Source organism: Eleutherodactylus coqui, chromosome 8 (assembly GCF_035609145.1).
Source record: "Eleutherodactylus coqui strain aEleCoq1 chromosome 8, aEleCoq1.hap1, whole genome shotgun sequence".
Classification (NCBI taxonomy): domain Eukaryota; kingdom Metazoa; phylum Chordata; class Amphibia; order Anura; family Eleutherodactylidae; genus Eleutherodactylus; species Eleutherodactylus coqui.
In genome coordinates this window covers 103,957,821-103,975,984 of record NC_089844.1, presented here as the reverse complement: position 1 = coordinate 103,975,984, position 18,164 = coordinate 103,957,821, and the positions used below count along the sequence as shown (strand labels likewise).

At 48.2% G+C, this 18,164-nt stretch overlaps 1 pseudogene; it reads left to right on the top strand.

Annotated features, from left to right (window-relative positions):
* The first annotated feature begins 12,525 nt into the window (after nt 1–12,525).
* On the top strand, nt 12,526–17,650 carry LOC136577908 (endoribonuclease Dicer-like; annotated as a pseudogene).
* The last annotated feature ends 514 nt before the right edge of the window (nt 17,651–18,164 follow it).

The window sequence follows — 18,164 nt, the reverse complement described above, 5'->3', positions numbered from 1 at the left end:
GAGGCCATTTCCCACCAACGCGGTTACTGTTAAGGTGCATATAACCACGGACACGTGGAGAGGACACGTAGTGCCTCAAAAACATCCCCCTCCTCCTCCAACAGGGAAAACATTCTTGGCAAATGCCTTTGCATTGGTTCGTCTGGTGGCAGTCCAAGAATTTCACCTTTACCGACACAACAAGAGAGCCCCCACACCATCCCCCCACCACGGCCCACTTAATCCTGGCCGCATTCCGAAAACCAACAAAATACAACCGTGCTACTAGGTCCGCAGTCACCACCACATTACCACCAACGCGGTTACTGTTAAGGTGCATATAACCACGGACACGTGGAGAGGACACGTAGTGCCTCAAAAACATCCCCCTCCTCCTCCAACAGGGAAAACATTCTTGGCAAATGCCTTTGCATTGGTTCGTCTGGTGGCAGTCCAAGAATTTCACCTTTACCGACACAACAAGAGAGCCCCCACACCATCCCCCCGCCACGGCCCACTTAATCCTGGCCGCATTCCGAAAATCAACAAAATACAACCGTGCTACTAGGTCCGCAGTCACCACCACATTACCACCAACGCGGTTACTGTTAAGGTACATATTACCAGTCTGACTGGGGCATGCAGACACCTTGACAGAATGAATAGTGTGTGGCACATAGGTTCCCCATTGCTATGCCTACGTGTGCAGCTCCTGATGGCGGTGGCACAGGATTCTATTTCTCATTGCTTCTGTACAGCATTGTGGGCTATCGCCCCGCCACTTTTAAAGAGGGTCGCTGCCTAGCCATGCCAACCCTCTGCAGTGTGTGCGTGCGGTTCCTCCTCATGGCAGACGCACTTCTAAATAGACATGAGTGTGGCGTGGCATGAGGGCAGCTGAAGGCTGCGCAGGGACACTTTGGTGTGCGCTGTGGGGGGGAGGGGGGGCGGTTGGTCAGCATGTAACCCAGGAGAAGTGGCAGCGGAGTGTCATCCAGGCAGTGATTGTGCTTTGTTGTAGCTAGTGTGGTGCTTAGCAAAGGTATGCCATGCTAATGAGGGCTTTTCAGAAGTAAAAGTTGTTGGGAGGGGGGGGCCCACTCTTGCCGGTATTGTGGCTTAATAGTGGGACCTGTGAACTTGAGATGCAGCCCAACATGTAGCCCCTCGCCTGCCCTATCCGTTTCTGTGTCATTCCCATCACTTTCTTGAATTGCCCAGATTTTCACACATGAAAACCTTAGCGAGCATCGGCGAAATACAAAAATACTCTGGTCGCCCATTGACTTCAATGGGGTTTGTTGTTCGAAACGAACCCTCGAACATCGCGGGAAGTTCGTTCCGAATAACGAACACCCGAACATTTTGGTGTTCGCTCATCTCTAATCTTTAAACCAACATCCTTACATTATAACACCAAAGAGATTGAACTATCTAAACCCATTCAAAAAGTGACAATGAGGGCGAGCACCCACTGGCGTTTTTTTACCTGCGTTTTGCGTTTTGCGTTTTGCGTTTTTCCTGCACAGGCATAGAGATAACATGTGTTCCTGTCCACTGGCGTTTTTTTTGCGTTGCGTTTGCGTTTTTAACATAGGAGCTGTCAGTTGCATATGTGTCCTTATTTTTCTCCATGGAAATTAATGGAAAAGCCGCGAAAACGCCGCGAAAAACGCAGCGGAAAGCGGGCGGAAAAACGCGGGAAACGCGGCGAAAACGCTGCGTTTTTTCCCGCGGAAAACGCAAACGCCAGTGGGTGCTCGCCCTGAAGCAGCGACTGCAGTATGGCGAGGAGTGATCACTAGCAAAACCACAGGAGAGACAAATCTTAAGTATAAGTTGGTACATGTTTTTCCCCTTTGAAATAAATAAAGAACAAATCATAATGAACTAAGGTAAGTCCTCAATATTCACAACAATTTATTCAATACCATTTACCAATCAAAAAGACATAAACACATCCATGATGCATTATTGATGACCTCATAAAACCTAGATGATATGTGTTGTGCTTCCTTCTGAAGCAAGTAGGAACATAGAGAAAATGTGCATTTACAGAAACAAGCAGAGGAAAGCACAAAAATTCTAATTAAACATGACATTATTAGCTAATACAGCTAATGCACATCAATAGTGTAGTTATCTTTTTTTGGAAAATTATTACTCAAAGTCATAATCGCAATCGTTTTAGTAGGTGCAACATATATTCTGTCATAAAACAGTCTTCAACTCAACACCAGATTTGATCTTTTTTAAATACAGAATTTATGGCACATTACAAAGAGGAAAGTTATAGGCCCCAGCCATTATTCTTCTCCTTACCCCATCTCAGATCTGTAATATGTTCACCTCATATAATTCATGATCTAATTTTCTAATTTTATGCACTAAGTAATACAAAATGTTTATTATCGAGATGACAGATTTCCTTGATAGATAACAGTAGTGCTAAATATAAATTGAGAGATTGATTTTCGTACATTTTTTACATTTTTACATTGTCTCCATTTATTTGACTTGTATTATAAAACCTCCACTAACAAGGATGCAATTTAACGAATATAAAAGTATTGTAAAAGGAACACTACATATAGAACATACACACAAAAATAATCCTTGTTAATTTCTTTCTGACGTTTTTGCCTTGCATTGCAATAGTTTTTCTACATGCAAGAAAAGATAAGGCAGAAACTATCTTCCTGCATTTTTTTTAACTCGTGCGTTATAAAGCAAAGTTTGAATAATCAACTAAGACTAATAGTTTAACCCTTTCCAATCCACTGTCTGACGTCTAAAGACATTCTGATTGAAGGCTGTACAGCTCTGATGTCGGAAGACGTCCGGCAGGGTATTCTTACTGTATATTACTGGCTGCTCTGTTGTTGGGGGCCTCTCCAGCATGTCACAGCAGATGGCGCCATTGTATAATGGCAGAAAGGAAAGCCCCCTAGGAAACCCTGAATCCAAAATTGGATTTCAAAGGGTTAAGCACTAAGACAACTGACTGCAGAATAAGCCTTTCCCCAGTGCTCTTTCTGCAATAGAAAGCAAAGAATATTAAGCCCTGCCTACTGGTTAATCCCTGTCCAATTAGGGTATGTTCGCATGATGAAATTTTGGAACAGTAATGAGGCAGAATCTGCTTGGAATCTACATGGATTCCATAGCAAATCTGCACACCAATACTTTCAATGGGAATCTGCTCAGTAATTGTCATTGTGCAAATCCGCGTGCAGAAAAAAAAATAACATGTAACTTCTTGATACAGATTATGTGCTGTATCCAGATCAGAAAATCTGCATGCAGATTGAGTCTTTTTCATGTGCGAATTTGCATGCAGATTTTCTGATCTGGATACAGCACATAATCTGTATCAAGAAGTTACATGTTATTTTTTTTTCTGCACGCGGATTTGCATGTGCGTAGCCACAGTACATGTGCGTAGCCACAGTAAAAATCTGCAGCTCAACTCCACTCAAATTACTACTGAAGTAGAAACCATGTGGAAAAATCTGCATTAGATTTCACATACCCTCCCTGCCATCCAAAATGGAAGGGATCAGAAGGAAATGAACTCCTGCGTTCCCTGCAAGACTCTTATATGATTGTTTGAGAACTCTACAGTATATTCTGGACATTGACAAGCACTGTGGGAAGGTTTATATCTAGTATACTTTTATTATTTATTTCCAGATGTAGTGTTAAAGCAAATGTATCATTTGATTATGCTGCTATCCTGTAAGGGCAACATATCATAAGGAAAGGTTCACTAGCCCCTCATGAATAAAGCAGAGTTGTAATGAATATGGAAATTAACCCAACAAAGTCAATTATCTCAAGTTGTAGAATGACAGTTACGAGAATAAAAGAGAGTAAGATAGATACTGAGAAATGTGTGGCCATGGAGATCATTATTAGAAGATAAGGACAAGATTTGCCCAGCAATGCAAAGCATATGTTAAGTTAAATTTCTAGCCATCTGCTGACAGTGTGCTTTTCAACAAACTACAGATGTGTACAGCTATTAAACAAACCAAAGGTGCAGGACACAAGAAATATCAGATATAAAATCCAAAGTTTATTATACATTATCAAGAAAAAAGCTGAAGACATACATATAAGATATTAAATACAATGAAAAAACACTAGAGATGAGCGAACGTGTTCTTCCGAGCTTGATATTCGTGCGAATATTAGGGTGTTCGGGATGTTCGTTATTCGTAACGAACACCATGCGGTGTTCTGGTTATTTTCACTTCCTTCCCTGAGACGTTAGCGCGCTTTTCTGGCCAATTGAAAGACAGGGAAGGCATTACAACTTCCCCCTGTGACGTTCAAGCCCTATACCACCCCCCTGCTGTGAGTGGCTGGGAAGATCAGGTGTCACCCGAACATAAAAGTCGGCCCCTCCCGCGGTTCGGCTCAGATGCCTGGTGAGTTAGATGAGGGACAGTGCTGTTTGTACCGGAGCTGCTGTAGGGAAAGAATTGGTAGTTAGTGTAGGCTTCAAGACCCCCCAAAGGTCCTTATTAGGGCCACTGATAGCTGTGTGTTGGCTGCTGTTAGCAGTGCCATTTTTTTTCTTCTCAAAATCGGCTCTGCAGAGCGTTGCACCTGGCATTAGGGACAGAAGTGCTGCATAGGCAGGGAGAGTGTTAGGAGTGAGTGTAGCCTTCAAGAACCTCAACGGTCCTTTCTAGGGCCATATTTATCCGTGTGCAGTACTGTCCAGGCTGCTGTTAGCTGTGCTGCATTTTTTTTTGGCTTCTCAAAATCGCCTCTGCAGAGCATTCCACCCTCCATTGATACTGCAGGGAAAGAATTGTATAGGCAGGGCCACAACACAGTTATTATTCATAGAATATACGCAGTGCTGCCTTTTGCTTGTAAAACAAGTGAAAATAATTCTATTTGTCCTGCCTCTGTCCGTCCTAACGCCGGTGGACACGTGTCGGCTGCGTGTGCAACCTGTAAAAATCATACGCACCCAGCTACGTTTTACTCCTGGCTTCGCCATTTGCTTTCCTTAATTGGGAAAAAAAATACCTGCTCTGCCACAGTTAATAACTCTGCTACCCTCATGTTCTGTGACACATTAGCAGGAAAACAGCACAGTTATTAAACTTCTCATGTTCATAGAATATACGCAGTGCTGCCTTTTGGTGCAAAAAAACGGAAAATAATTCTATTTGTCCTGCCTCTGTCCGTCCTAACGCCGGTGGACACGTGTCGGCTGCGTCTGCAACCTGTAAAAATCATACGCACCCAGCTACGTTTTACTCCTGGCTTCGCCATTTGCTTTCCTTAATTGGGAAAAAAAATACCTGCTCTGCCACAGTTAATAACTCTGCTACCCTCACGTTCTGTGACACATTAGCAGGAAAACAGCACAGTTATTAAACTTCTCATGTTCATAGAATATACGCAGTGCTGCCTTTTGGTGCAAAAAAACGGAAAATAATTCTATTTGTCCTGCCTCTGTCCGTCCTAACGCCGGTGGACACGTGTCGGCTGCGTCTGCAACCTGTAAAAATCATACGCACCCAGCTACGTTTTACTCCTGGCTTCGCCATTTGCTTTCCTTAATTGGGAAAAAAAATACCTGCTCTACCACAGTTAATAACTCTGCTACCCTCACGTTCTGTGACACATTAGCAGGAAAACAGCACAGTTATTAAACTTCTCATGTTCATAGAATATACGCAGTGCTGCCTTTTGGTGCAAAAAAACGGAAAATAATTCTATTTGTCCTGCCTCTGTCCGTCCTAACGCCGGTGGACACGTGTCGGCTGCGTCTGCAACCTGTAAAAATCATACGCACCCAGCTACGTTTTACTCCTGGCTTCGCCATTTGCTTTCCTTAATTGGGAAAAAAAATACCTGCTCTGCCACAGTTAATAACTCTGCTACCCTCACGTTCTGTGACACATTAGCAGGAAAACAGCACAGTTATTAAACTTAGATTATTCATTCACTAGAGGCAGTGGGGCCTTTCGTTTTCAAAAAAGGGAAAAAATTATATTTGGCCTGCAGTCTTGCGCCAATTTATTTCCTGCCTGTGAAATCAAATCACTGGTAATACAGCATGCTGAGGGGTAGGGGTAGGCCTAGAGGACGTGGACGCGGCCGAGGACGCGGAGGGCCAAGTCAGGGTGTGGGCACAGGCCAAGCTCCTGATCCAGGTGTGTCGCAGCTGACTGCTGCGCGATTAGGAGAGAGGCACGTTTCTGGCGTCCCCACATTCATCGCCCAATTAATGGGTCCACGCGGGAGACGGTTATTAGAAAATGAGCAGTGTGAGCAGGTCCTGTCCTGGATGGCAGAAAGTGCTTCGAGCAACCTATCGTCTACCCGCAGTTCTGCGCCGTCCACTGCTGCCAATCCGAATCCTCTGTCTGCTGCTCCTCCTTCCTCCCAGCCTCCTCACTCCACTACAATAACACCTGCTCAGGAGCGGGAACACTCCCAGGAACTGTTCTCGGGCCCCTGCTTAGATTGGGCAGCAGCGGTTCCTCTCCCACCAGAGGAGTTTATCGTCACTGATGCCCAACCATTCGAAAGCTCCCGGGGTCCGGGGGAAGAGGCTGGGGACTTCCGCCAACTGTCTCAACAACTTTCTGTGGGTGAGGAGGACGATGACGATCAGACACAGTTGTCTTGCAGTGAGGTAGTAGTAAGGGCAGTAAGTCCGAGGGAGCAGCGCACAGAGGATTCGGAGGAAGAGCAGCAGGACGATGAGGTGACTGACCCCACCTGGTGTGCAACGCTTACTCAGGAGGACAGGTCTTCAGAGGGGGAGTCAAGGGCATCAGCAGGGCAGGTTGCAAGAGGCAGTGCGGTGGCCAGGGGTAGAGGCAGGGCCAGACCGAATAATCCACCAAGTGTTTCCCAAAGCGCCCCCTCGCGCCATGCCACCCTGCAGAGGCCGAGGTGCTCTAAGGTCTGGCAGTTTTTCACAGAGACGCCTGACGACCGACGAACAGTGGTGTGCAACCTTTGTCGCGCAAAGCTCAGCCGGGGAGCCAACACCAACAGCCTCACCACCATGCGCAGACATATGATGGCCAAGCACCCCGCAAGGTGGGACGAAGGCCGTTCAGCGCCTCCGGTTTGCACCCCTGCCTTTCCCCCTGTGCCCCAACCTGCCACTGAGATGCAACCCCCCTCTCAGGACACAGGCACTACCGTCTCCTGGCCTGCACCCACACCCTCACCTCCGCTGTCCTCGGCCCCATCCAGCAGTGTAGTTCAGCGCACCGTCCAGCCGTCGCTTGCGCAACTGTTGGAGCGCAAGCGCAAGTACGCCGCCACGCACCCGCACGCTCAAACGTTAACCGTCCGCATAGCAAAATTCATCAGCCTTGAGATGCTGCCGTATAGGGTTGTGGAAACGGAGTCCTTCAAAAGTATCATGGAGGCGGCGGCCCCGCGCTACTCAGTTCCCAGTCGCCACTACTTTTCCCGATGTGCCGTCCCAGCCCTGCACGACCACGTCTCCCGCAACATTGTACGCGCCCTCACCAACGCGGTTACTGCCACGGTCCACTTAACTACGGACACGTGGACAAGCACAGGCGGGCAGGGCCACTACATCTCCCTGACGGCACATTGGGTGAATTTAGTGGAGGCTGGGACAGAGTCAGAGCCTGGGACCGCTCACGTCCTACCCACCCCCAGAATTGCGGGCCCCAGCTCGGTGGTGGTATCTGCGGAGGTGTATGCTTCCTCCACTAAAGCACCCTCCTCCTCCTCCTCCTCCTCCTCCTCTGTCTCGCAATCAAGATGTGTTAGCAGCAGCATGTCGCCAGCAGTCGGTGTCGCGCGGTGTGGCAGCACAGCGGTGGGCAAGCGTCAGCAGGCCGTGCTGAAACTACTCAGCTTAGGCGATAAGAGGCACACGGCCCACGAACTGCTGCAGGGTCTGACACAGCAGACCGACCGCTGGCTTGCGCCGCTGAGCCTCCAACCGGGCATGGTCGTGTGTGACAACGGCCGTAACCTGGTGGCGGCTCTGCAGCTCGGCAGCCTCACGCACGTGCCATGCCTGGCCCACGTCTTTAATTTGGTGGTTCAGCGGTTTCTGAAAAGCTACCCACGCTTGTCAGACCTGCTCGTAAAGGCGCGCCGGCTCTGTGCACATTTCCGCAAGTCCCACACGGACGCTGCCACCCTGCGCACCCTGCAACATCACTTTAAGCTGCCAGTGCACCGACTGCTGTGCGACGTGCCCACACGGTGGAACTCTACGCTCCACATGTTGGCCAGGCTCTATGAACAACGTAGAACTATAGTCGAATACCAACTCCAACATGGGCGGCGCAGTGGGAGTCAGCCTCCTCAATTCCTTTCAGAAGAGTGGGCCTGGTTGGCAGACATCTGCCATGTCCTTGGTAATTTTGAGGAGTCTACCCAGGTGGTGAGCGGCGATGCTACAATCATTAGCGTCACCATTCCTCTGCTATGCATCTTGAGAAATTCCCTGCAAACCATAAAGGCAGCTGCTTTGCGCTCGGAAACGGGGGCAGGGGAAGACAGTATGCCGCTGGATAGTCAGGGCACCCTCCTGTCTATTTCTCAGCGCGTACAGGAGGAGGAGGAGGAGCATGAGGAGGATGAGGAGGAGGGGGAAGAGACAGCTTGGGCCGCTGCTGACGGTACACCGGCTGATTGCCTGTCATCCTTTCAGCGTGTATGGCCTGAGGAGGAGGAGGAGGAGGATCCTGAAAGTGATCTTCCTAGTGAAGACAGCCATGTGTTGCGTACAGGTACCCTGGCACACATGGCTGACTTCATGTTAGGATGCCTTTCTCGTGACCCTCGCGTTGCACGCATTCTGGCCACGACGGATTACTGGGTGTACACACTGCTCGATCCACGGTATAAGGAGAACCTGCCCACTCTGATTCCCGAAGAGGAAAGGGGTTCGAGAGTGTTGCTATACCACAGGACCCTTGCGGACAAGCTGATGGTAAAATTCCCAGCCGACAGCGCTAGTGGCAGAAGGCGCAGTACCGAGGGCAAGGTAGCAGGGGATGTGCGGAGATCGAGCAGCATGTACATCCCAGGCAATGCAACAGTCTTTAAGGGCCTGGCCAGCTTTATGGCTCCCCACCAAGACTGTGTCACCGCTCCCCAGTCAAGGCTGAGTCGGCGGGAGCACTGTAAAAGGATGGTGAGGGAGTACGTAGCGGATCGCACGACCATCCTTGGTGACGCCTCTGCCCCCTACAACTACTGGGTGTCGAAGCTGGACACGTGCCCTGAACTCGCGCTGTATGCCCTGGAGGTGCTTGCTTGTCCTGCGGCTAGCGTCTTGTCGGAGAGGGTGTTTAGTGCGGCTGGGGGAATCATCACAGATAAGCGTAGCCGCCTGTCAACCGACAGTGCCGACAGGCTAACACTCATCAAGATGAACAAAGGCTGGATTTCCCCAGACTTCTGTTCTCCACCAGCGGACAGCAGCGATACGTAAGCAATACGTAGGCTGCACCCGCGGATGGAAGCTACGTTCTCTCTCACCATCCAAAACGGGGACATTTCTGCTTCATCAATCTGTGTCTAATATTCCTCCTCCTCCTCCTCCTGCTCCTCCTCCTGAAACCTCACGTAATCACGCTGAACGGGCAATTTTTCTTAGGGCCACAAGGCTCACTCAAATAATTTTTCAGAACAATTTTTATAAGTTTCAATGCGCTTAAAAGCATTGAAACTTTAACTTGAACCAATTTTTCGTTACACTGGGCTGCCTCCAGGCCTAGTTACCACTTAAGCCACATTAACCAAAGCGATTAATGGGTTTCACCTGCCCTCTTGGCTGGCCATGGCCAATTTTTGGGATGTACATTAGTACTGTTGATACAGCAATTTTTGTGGGCCCTCGCCTACAGTGTAATCAAATTAATTTTTAGCCCACCTGCATTACAGCTGACGTTACCTCAGCTGTGTTGGGCAATGCAATGGGATATTTTTATGTACCGCCGGTGGGTTCCAGGGAGCCACCCATGCTGTAGGTGCACACGGAGTTTTTAATACATCTGTACACTTCTAAAGAACCCGTCTGACTGGGGCATGCAGTGTGGGCCGAAGCCCACCTGTATTACGCACGACATTACTACCTTAGCTGTGTTGGGCAATGCAATGGGATATTTCTATGTACCGCCGGTGGCTTCCTGGCACCCACCCAGGCAGTGGGTCCACAGGGAGTTTAACCTACATGTGTCCACTTCTAAAGAACCCCAGTCTGACTGGGGCATGCAGTGTGGGCCGAAGCCCACCTGCATTAAGCACGACATTACTACCTCAGCTGTGTTGGGCAATGCAATGGGATATTTTTATGTACCGCCGGTGGGTTCCAGGGAGCCACCCATGCTGTAGGTGCACACGGAGTTTTTAATACATCTGTACACTTCTAAAGAACCCCAGTCTGACTGGGGCATGCAGTGTGGGCCGAAGCCCACCTGTATTACGCACAACATAACTACCTCAGCTGTGTTGGGCAATGCAATGGGATATTTCTATGTACCGTCGGTGGCTTCCTGGCACCCACCCATGCTGTGGGTCCACAGGGAATTATAAATGCATCTGTTTCCACTTATAAAGAAACCCAGTCTGACTGGGGCATGCAGTGTGGGCCGAAACCCACCTGCATTAACCCTTTCCAGTCCACTGTGTGACCTGTGAAGACATTAGGGTTTAAGGCTGTACAGCTCCGTTGTTGGTAGACGTCCGTCGGGGTTCTCTTACTGTATATTGCCAGCCTCTCTGCTGTCGGAGCCTATCCTACGTGTCAGCTCATGCAGTACTGGCTTTAGCCAGCATATAGCGCCGTTGTATAACGGCAGAAAAAGAGTAAGCCCCCTAGGAAAACCATATACAAATTGGATTGGAAAGGGTTAAGCACAACATTACTACCTCAGCTGTGTTGGGCAATGCAATGGGATATTTCTATGTACCGCCGGTGGCTTCCTGGCACCCACCCATGCTGTAGGTGCACACGGAGTTTTTACTACATCTGTACACTTATAAAGAACCCCAGTCAGACTGGGGCATGCAGTGTGGGCCGAAGCCCACCTGCATTAAGCACGACATTACTACCTCAGCTGTGTTGGGCAATGCAATGGGATATTTCTGTGTACCGCCGGTGGGTTCCAGGGAGCCACCCATGCTGTGGGTCGACAGGGACTTCACAATAGGGAGTTGTACCTGCCTGTGTCTATGAATTAAAAAGCCCGGTCTGACTGGGGCATGCAGACACCTTGACAGAATGAATAGTGTGTGGCACATAGGTTCCCCATTGCTATGCCCACGTGCAGCTCCTGATGGCGGTGGCACAGGATTCTATTTCTCATTGCTTCTGTACAGCATTGTGGGCTATCGCTCCGCCACTTTTAAAGAGGGTCGCTGCCTAGCCGTGCCAACCTCTGCAGTGTGTGCCTGCGGTCCCTCGTCATGGCAGACGCAATTCTAAATAGACATGAGCGTGGTGTGGCATGAGGGCAGCTGAAGGCTGCCCAGGGACATTTTGGTGTGCGCTGTGGGGGGGAGGGGGGGGGCGGTTGGGCAGCATGTAACCCAGGAGAAGTGGCAGCGGAGTGTCATGCAGGCAGTGATTGTGCTTTGTTGGAGGTAGTGTGGTGCTTAGCAAAGGTATGCCATGCTAATGAGGGCTTTTCAGAAGTAAAAGTTGTTGGGAGGGGGGGGGCCCACTCTTGCCGGTATTGTGGCTTAATAGTGGGACCTGTGAACTTGAGATGCAGCCCAACATGTAGCCCCTCGCCTGCCCTATCCGTTTCTGTGTCATTCCCATCACTTTGTTGAATTGCCCAGATTTTCACACATGAAAACCTTAGCGAGCATCGGCGAAATACAAAAATGCTCTGGTCGCCCATTGACTTCAATGGGGTTCGTTGTTCGAAACGAACCCTCGAGCATCGCGGGAAGTTCGTTCCGAATAACGAGCACCCGAACATTTTGGTGTTCGCTCATCTCTAAAAAACACAAATAAGATGGGTCACGCTACACCTACCAGCATAAAATTCAAAAATAAAGTGTCCAAATAATACAAAATACAAAAATATATATACAAAAATTGCTTACAAATAATTACAAACCCTAATTCTTACATATATACACATAAATCTAACCATAAAGAGCCTAGTGAATGTGAATAGAAATATGCATATGAACATACAGAGGGGGGCCCCTTCCGGTGGGCGGTCACATGACTGTGACGTCAGGCGGCGAGCTCTTGGTGGAGGCCGGTGAACGGGACCCATCTGCGCCGCTCTCCCTCTCACCCCCGCGGGACCGGAATCGCACAGTCCGGGAGAGGAGTCCGGCGGCTGAGCTCCTCCGTGCAGTGTGGGTCCCATGAGCCGGCCGGCCGCAGGTGACCGGATCTAAGAAGCTCAGGGATGGCTCAGAGATAAACTCGGTTATGACAATGTCAAAGAACGTTTCAAGACTCTTCACCTTTTTGACTAAAGGAGAAAGCTGTGCCGACCCTGGGCTGCAATGATCTAAGTCACTGGATGATAGAAGACCCTCAGCATGGCAGGCCTGCAGCTCCTGACCCCAGCCTCCTCGCCCATGGGTCCTTTCTTTGGACTACCCTGGCAGCAGGAGGCAATTCATGACAATATATACACCCCTACGAAATATCAGGAAGCAGCGTTGGACCACAATACAATAGTGTGTCTGAACTCTGGCTCAAGGAAGACTTTAATCACCGTACTACTTACTAAAGAGCTGTCCTATCAGATCCGGGGAGACTTTAATAACTCCGCCAAGAGAACGGTGTTACTCGTCAATTCTGCTAAGCAAGTTGCCCAGCAAGTGTCTGTGGTTCACACTCACTCCGATCTGAAGGTCGGGGAATTCTCCAGTCTAGAAGTTGTGGAGAGTTAGTCGAAGGAGAAATGGAACGAGGCATTTGTGGCTCATCAGATTCTGGTTATGACTTGTCACATCTTCCTTCATGTCCTGAAGAGCGAGAGACTTTCCTTATCCGAGATCAACCCCCTGGTATTCGACGAGTGCCATCTTGCAATCCAGGATCACCCATATCGTGAGATAATGAAGATCTGTGAAAGTTGCCAGATATGTCCACAAATCTTGGGACTGACCGCCTCCATACTCAACGGGAAATGTGACCCCTGTGACCTTAAAGAAAAAAATCCAGAAACTGGAGGAAACAGCGACCGATCTGGTGGTTTTAGACAGGTATGCCTCGCAGCCTTGTTAGATTGTATTGGATTGTGGCCCCTACTATGACAAAAGTGGACTCTATCAGAGGCTCCTATCTGAACTGGATGATGCACTTCACTTCCTGGATGACTGTAACATTCCCATTGTGTCTAAAGAGAGAGATTCAATATCCATCTCCAAACAGATCCTCTTGGACTGCCGGGCGGTGCGGTTTGTCCTTGGTCCATGGTGCGCTGATAAAGTTGCCGGCATGATGGTGAGAGAACTGCAGAAATATATTAAACATGAGCAAGAAGAGCTGCATCGGAAATTCCTGCTCTTTACAGACACCATCCTAAGGAAGATACATGGTCTGTGCAAAGAGCACTTCTCACCCGCCTCTCTCGAGTTGAAATTTGTCACCCCCAAAGTGATCAAGCTTCTGGAGATTCTGCGCAAGTACAAGCCGTACGAACGGCTGCAGTTTGAGAGCGTGGAATGGTACAACAACCGCAACCAGGATAACTTCATGTCGTAGAGCGACTCTGAGGATGACAATGATGAGGACGAGAAGATAGAGGAGAAAGAGAAGACCGAGACCAGCTTCCCTTCCCCATTTACCAACATCTTGTGTGGGATCATCTTTGTGGAGCGAAGATACACGGCAGTCGTCCTAAACAGGTTGATTAAAGAGGCCGGGAAGCAGGACCCCGAGCTGGCGTACATTAGCAGAAACTTCATAACTGGACACGGCATTGGCAAGAGCCAGCCCCGAAACAAGCAGATGGAAGTGGAGTTCAGAAAGCAGGAGGAGGTTCTCAGAAAGTTCCGAGCTCATGAAACCAACCTGCTTATTGCTACCAGCATTGTGCAGGAGGGGGTGGACATCCCAAAATGCAACCTGGTTGTCTGCTTTGATTTACCAACCGAGTACAGGTCATATGTCCAATCTAAAGGTCGAGCCCGGGCTCCCATCTCCAACTACATCATGTTGGCCGACACTGACAAGATAAAGGGATTCGAAGAGGATCTGAAAACCTATAAAGCCATCAAGAAGATCCTACGGAATAGATGCTCTAAGTCTATGGATTATGGGGACACGGAGGCGGATCGTGGATGATGATGGCATCTTTCCTCCATACGTCTTGCGGCAAGATGACGGCAGCCCAAAGGTCACCTTAAACAATGGCATTGGCCACATTAATCGGTATTGTGCCCGGCTACCCAGTGACCCATTTACTCACCTCGCTCCAAAATGTAAAACCAGAGAGGTGCCCAGTGGTCTTTGCCAGTCAACCCTTTACCTGCCAATCAACTCCCCGCTCAGAGCCCCTATTGTTGGCCCATCCATGAACTGTGCCAGACTTGACGAGCAAGCGGTGGCTCTCATATGCTGTAAGATGCTGCACCAGATCGGTGAACTGGATGACCATTTAATGCCGGTTGGCAAGGAAACTGTTAAATACGAGGAAGAGCTGGACCTACATGATGAAGAAGAAACCAGTGTCCCCCGCCGGCCAGGCTCGACCAAGAGGAGGCAGTGCTACCCTAAAGCTATCCTGGAGTGCCTGCGGAACAGTTATCCGAAGACTGGCCAGTCGTGTTACCTATATGTGATAGGAATGGTATTGACAACCCCTCTACCAGATGAACTAAACTTCAAGAGGCGCAAGCTCTACCCTCCTGAGGACACAACTAGATGCTTCGGCATCCTGACTGCCAAACCCATACCTCAGATCCCACACTTCCCTGTCTACACCCGATCGGGAGAAGTGACCATATCAATTGAGCTGAAGAAGTCTGGATTTACATGGATCTTGCAACAACTTGAGGTCATCACACGGCTACACCAGTACATATTCTCACACATCCTTCGTCTTGAGAAACCTGCACTGGAATTCAAGCCTACAGCAGCTGATGCTGCTTATTGTGTTCTACCTCTCAATGTTGTTAATGACTGCAGCACTTTGGATATAGATTTTAAGTTTGTGGAAGATATTGAGAAATCAGTAGCTCGTACTGGCATTCCTAGTACTCAATATTCAGCCGAGAATCCTTTTATTTTTAAACTAGAAGATTACCAGGATGCTGTTATCATTCCAAGATATCGCAATTTTGACCAGCCTCATCGGTTCTATGTGGCTGATGTATACACTGACCTTACTCCACTCAGTAAATTTCCTTCCCCAGAATATGAAACATTTGCTGAATATTATAAAACAAAGTACAACCTCAACTTGACAAACCTCAACCAGCCACTCTTGGACATCGACCACACCTCATCACAACTTAACCAGCTGATTTTAAATCCCCGGCTGCTGAATACTACAGAGAGCAGTTCGGGAGAACTGCCGCCGGCCGCGGCTGAGCTCCGTCTGCCGGGACAAGGTGAGTATATATATATTTTTTGTTTTTACACATTTGTGGATGAATTTCAGGGAAAGGCTTATATATTTAAGCCCTTCCCGAAAATTCATCCCGCGATCGCCCGCAGCGCATTGCTTTCAATGGAGCCGGCTGTATTGCCGGCTCCATTGAATTCAATGCGCTGGACAGTTTCGGCCCGTTTCTATTGAAACGCGGCTAGGAGCAGTATTTTCGGGCGATTTTTCGGCCCCGGTCACGCGATTTGCGGATGCGCATCCGTCATGCGATCTGCAAATCGTGGGAAAAAACGTCCGTGTGACTAAGGCCTGAGAAGTGGGAAAGTAATGAAACTGCCAGCGACAGTGTGACTGCTAACGACAAGATGGATGACGATTTTGATGATGATGAAGATCTGATCTGGAGGAACCCAAAAGAGGAAGCTGACTTCGACGATGACTTTCTGGAGTATGACCAGGAGCACATAAAATTTATTGACAGCATGCTAATGGGGTCTGGTGCCTTCGTAAAGAAAATTCCACTTTCAACTTTTTTCCCTCCTGACCCAACGTTTGAGTGGAGGACCCCAAAGAAAAGCTCTTTAGAAAATCCCCAATTCCCATCTGACCTTGTCGGCTTTGATTACAGCTCTTGGGACGCCATGTGCTACCTGGATCCCAGCAAGGCTGTAGAAGAAGACGACTTTGTGGTGGGGTTTTGGAACCCATCAGAAGAAAACTGTGGGGCAGATGCCGGAAAGCAGTCCATCTCTTATGATCTCCATACTGAGCAATGCATCATGGATAAGAGTATTGCGGATTGCGTAGAAGCCTTGTTGGGCTGCTACTTGACAAGCTCTGGTGTGCGTGCTGTCCAGCTCTTCCTCTGTTCTCTCGGCTTAAAAGTTCTTCCCGAGAATAATAAACAGTGACTACTGATACAACAATAAGACAAGTTCTGACCTTTCAACCTGCAAACGGGTGGAGTACGGTTATTTACAGATACCCCCCAGATGCATGTTCGACCACCTATCTGGCTTTGAAAATTTTGAGAAGAGAATTAACTATCAATTTAAGAATAAGGCTTACCTCCTTCGGGCCTTCACTCATGCATCCTACCACTACAATACCATAACTGACTGCTACCCACATTTAGAATTCCTCGGGGATGCAATTTTGGACTACCTCATTACTAAGCACCTTTATGAAGACCCCAGCCAGCACTCCCCAGAAGTTCTCACTGACTTGCGCTCAGCTCTAGTCAACAACACCATATTTGCTTCGCTGGCTATGAAGTATGACTACCACAAATACTTCAAGGCCGTTTCTCCAGAACTTTTTCACGTCATAGATGACTTTGTGCAGTTTCAACTAGAGAAGAACGAAATGCAAGGGATGGATTCGGAGCTGAGAAGATCAGAGGAGGATGAGGAGAAAGAGGAAGACATTGAGGTGCCAAAGGCCATGGGTGACTTATTCGAGTCCCTTGCGGGAGCTATTTATATGGACAGAGGAATGTCACTAGAAACCGTATGGCAGGTGTACTACCCGATGATGAGGCCATTAATAGAAAAATTTTCGGCCAATGTTTCCCGATCCCCTGTGCGAGAAGTTTTGAAAATTGAGCCGGAGACAGCCAAATTCAGCCCTGCCGAAAGGACCTATGATGGCAAAGTTCGCGTCACTGTGGAAGTTGTAGGAAAGGGCAAATTCAAAGGGGTTGGCAGAAGTTACAGAATTGCCAAATCGGCAGCTGCTAGACGAGCCCTCAGAAGCCTCAAAGCAAATCAACCTCAGGTCGCAAGCAGCTGGGAGATCTCATTGACTGCTGCCATGGCAAACGCCCATCCAGAGAACTCATATAACATAACCCTTTGACAGCGAGCTAATGACATCCAGAGTGGAGCATATAACTCAAACACACATGCCTTGTGGGTGTCTCCCAGTCTGGGCCTCTTTGCAAGCGCCCTGCAGTGCATTGTGGGAAAAGATATAATGTGCAAACACAATCTGATCACCTGTCCTGACGTCTGCTTTGTTTAATCACAAGAGTGCTTTAACTATGATATATAGCAAGTCGTGAATCTGGTCTCCATCTTGTCTTAAAATGTTTCAGTTTTGGGGAATAGATACAAAGATCAGATTTTGGTTTCTCGACAGATAGAGGGGATAAAAAGTTTGTCTCTGTGAATGAAATCTATAGAGATATCCACATACATCAAGTATTTTATTCACATTTCGAGGGCTGTTTTGAGGGTTTTATAGAACTTTTATTGGGGTTATCTGGTCCAATGAGAAGTCAATTTTTCCTCGTTGTGTCATGCAAGAAAACCATAACCTTTACATTGCACTTATATGGACACCATTTAGTGTCACAGAGCGAGTGAAAGGATAAGTGTTACAGATGGGTATTTTTTTTTCTTTCTTCTAAATTCTCTTTCCTCCCCCTCCACAAAATATCTAACAATTCCTACTGTCTGGATTCCATGCGCATGTAGTAGTCTTCATAGTTTTTTTCCCTATTTTTCGAAATGTTTTTAAAGCTACAATGGAAATTTTGTAACAAATGTTATCAGTCTTGAATAGGGGCAGATAATGGAAGAGGAAACAAAAATATTCACCTTGATGGACTCCCCA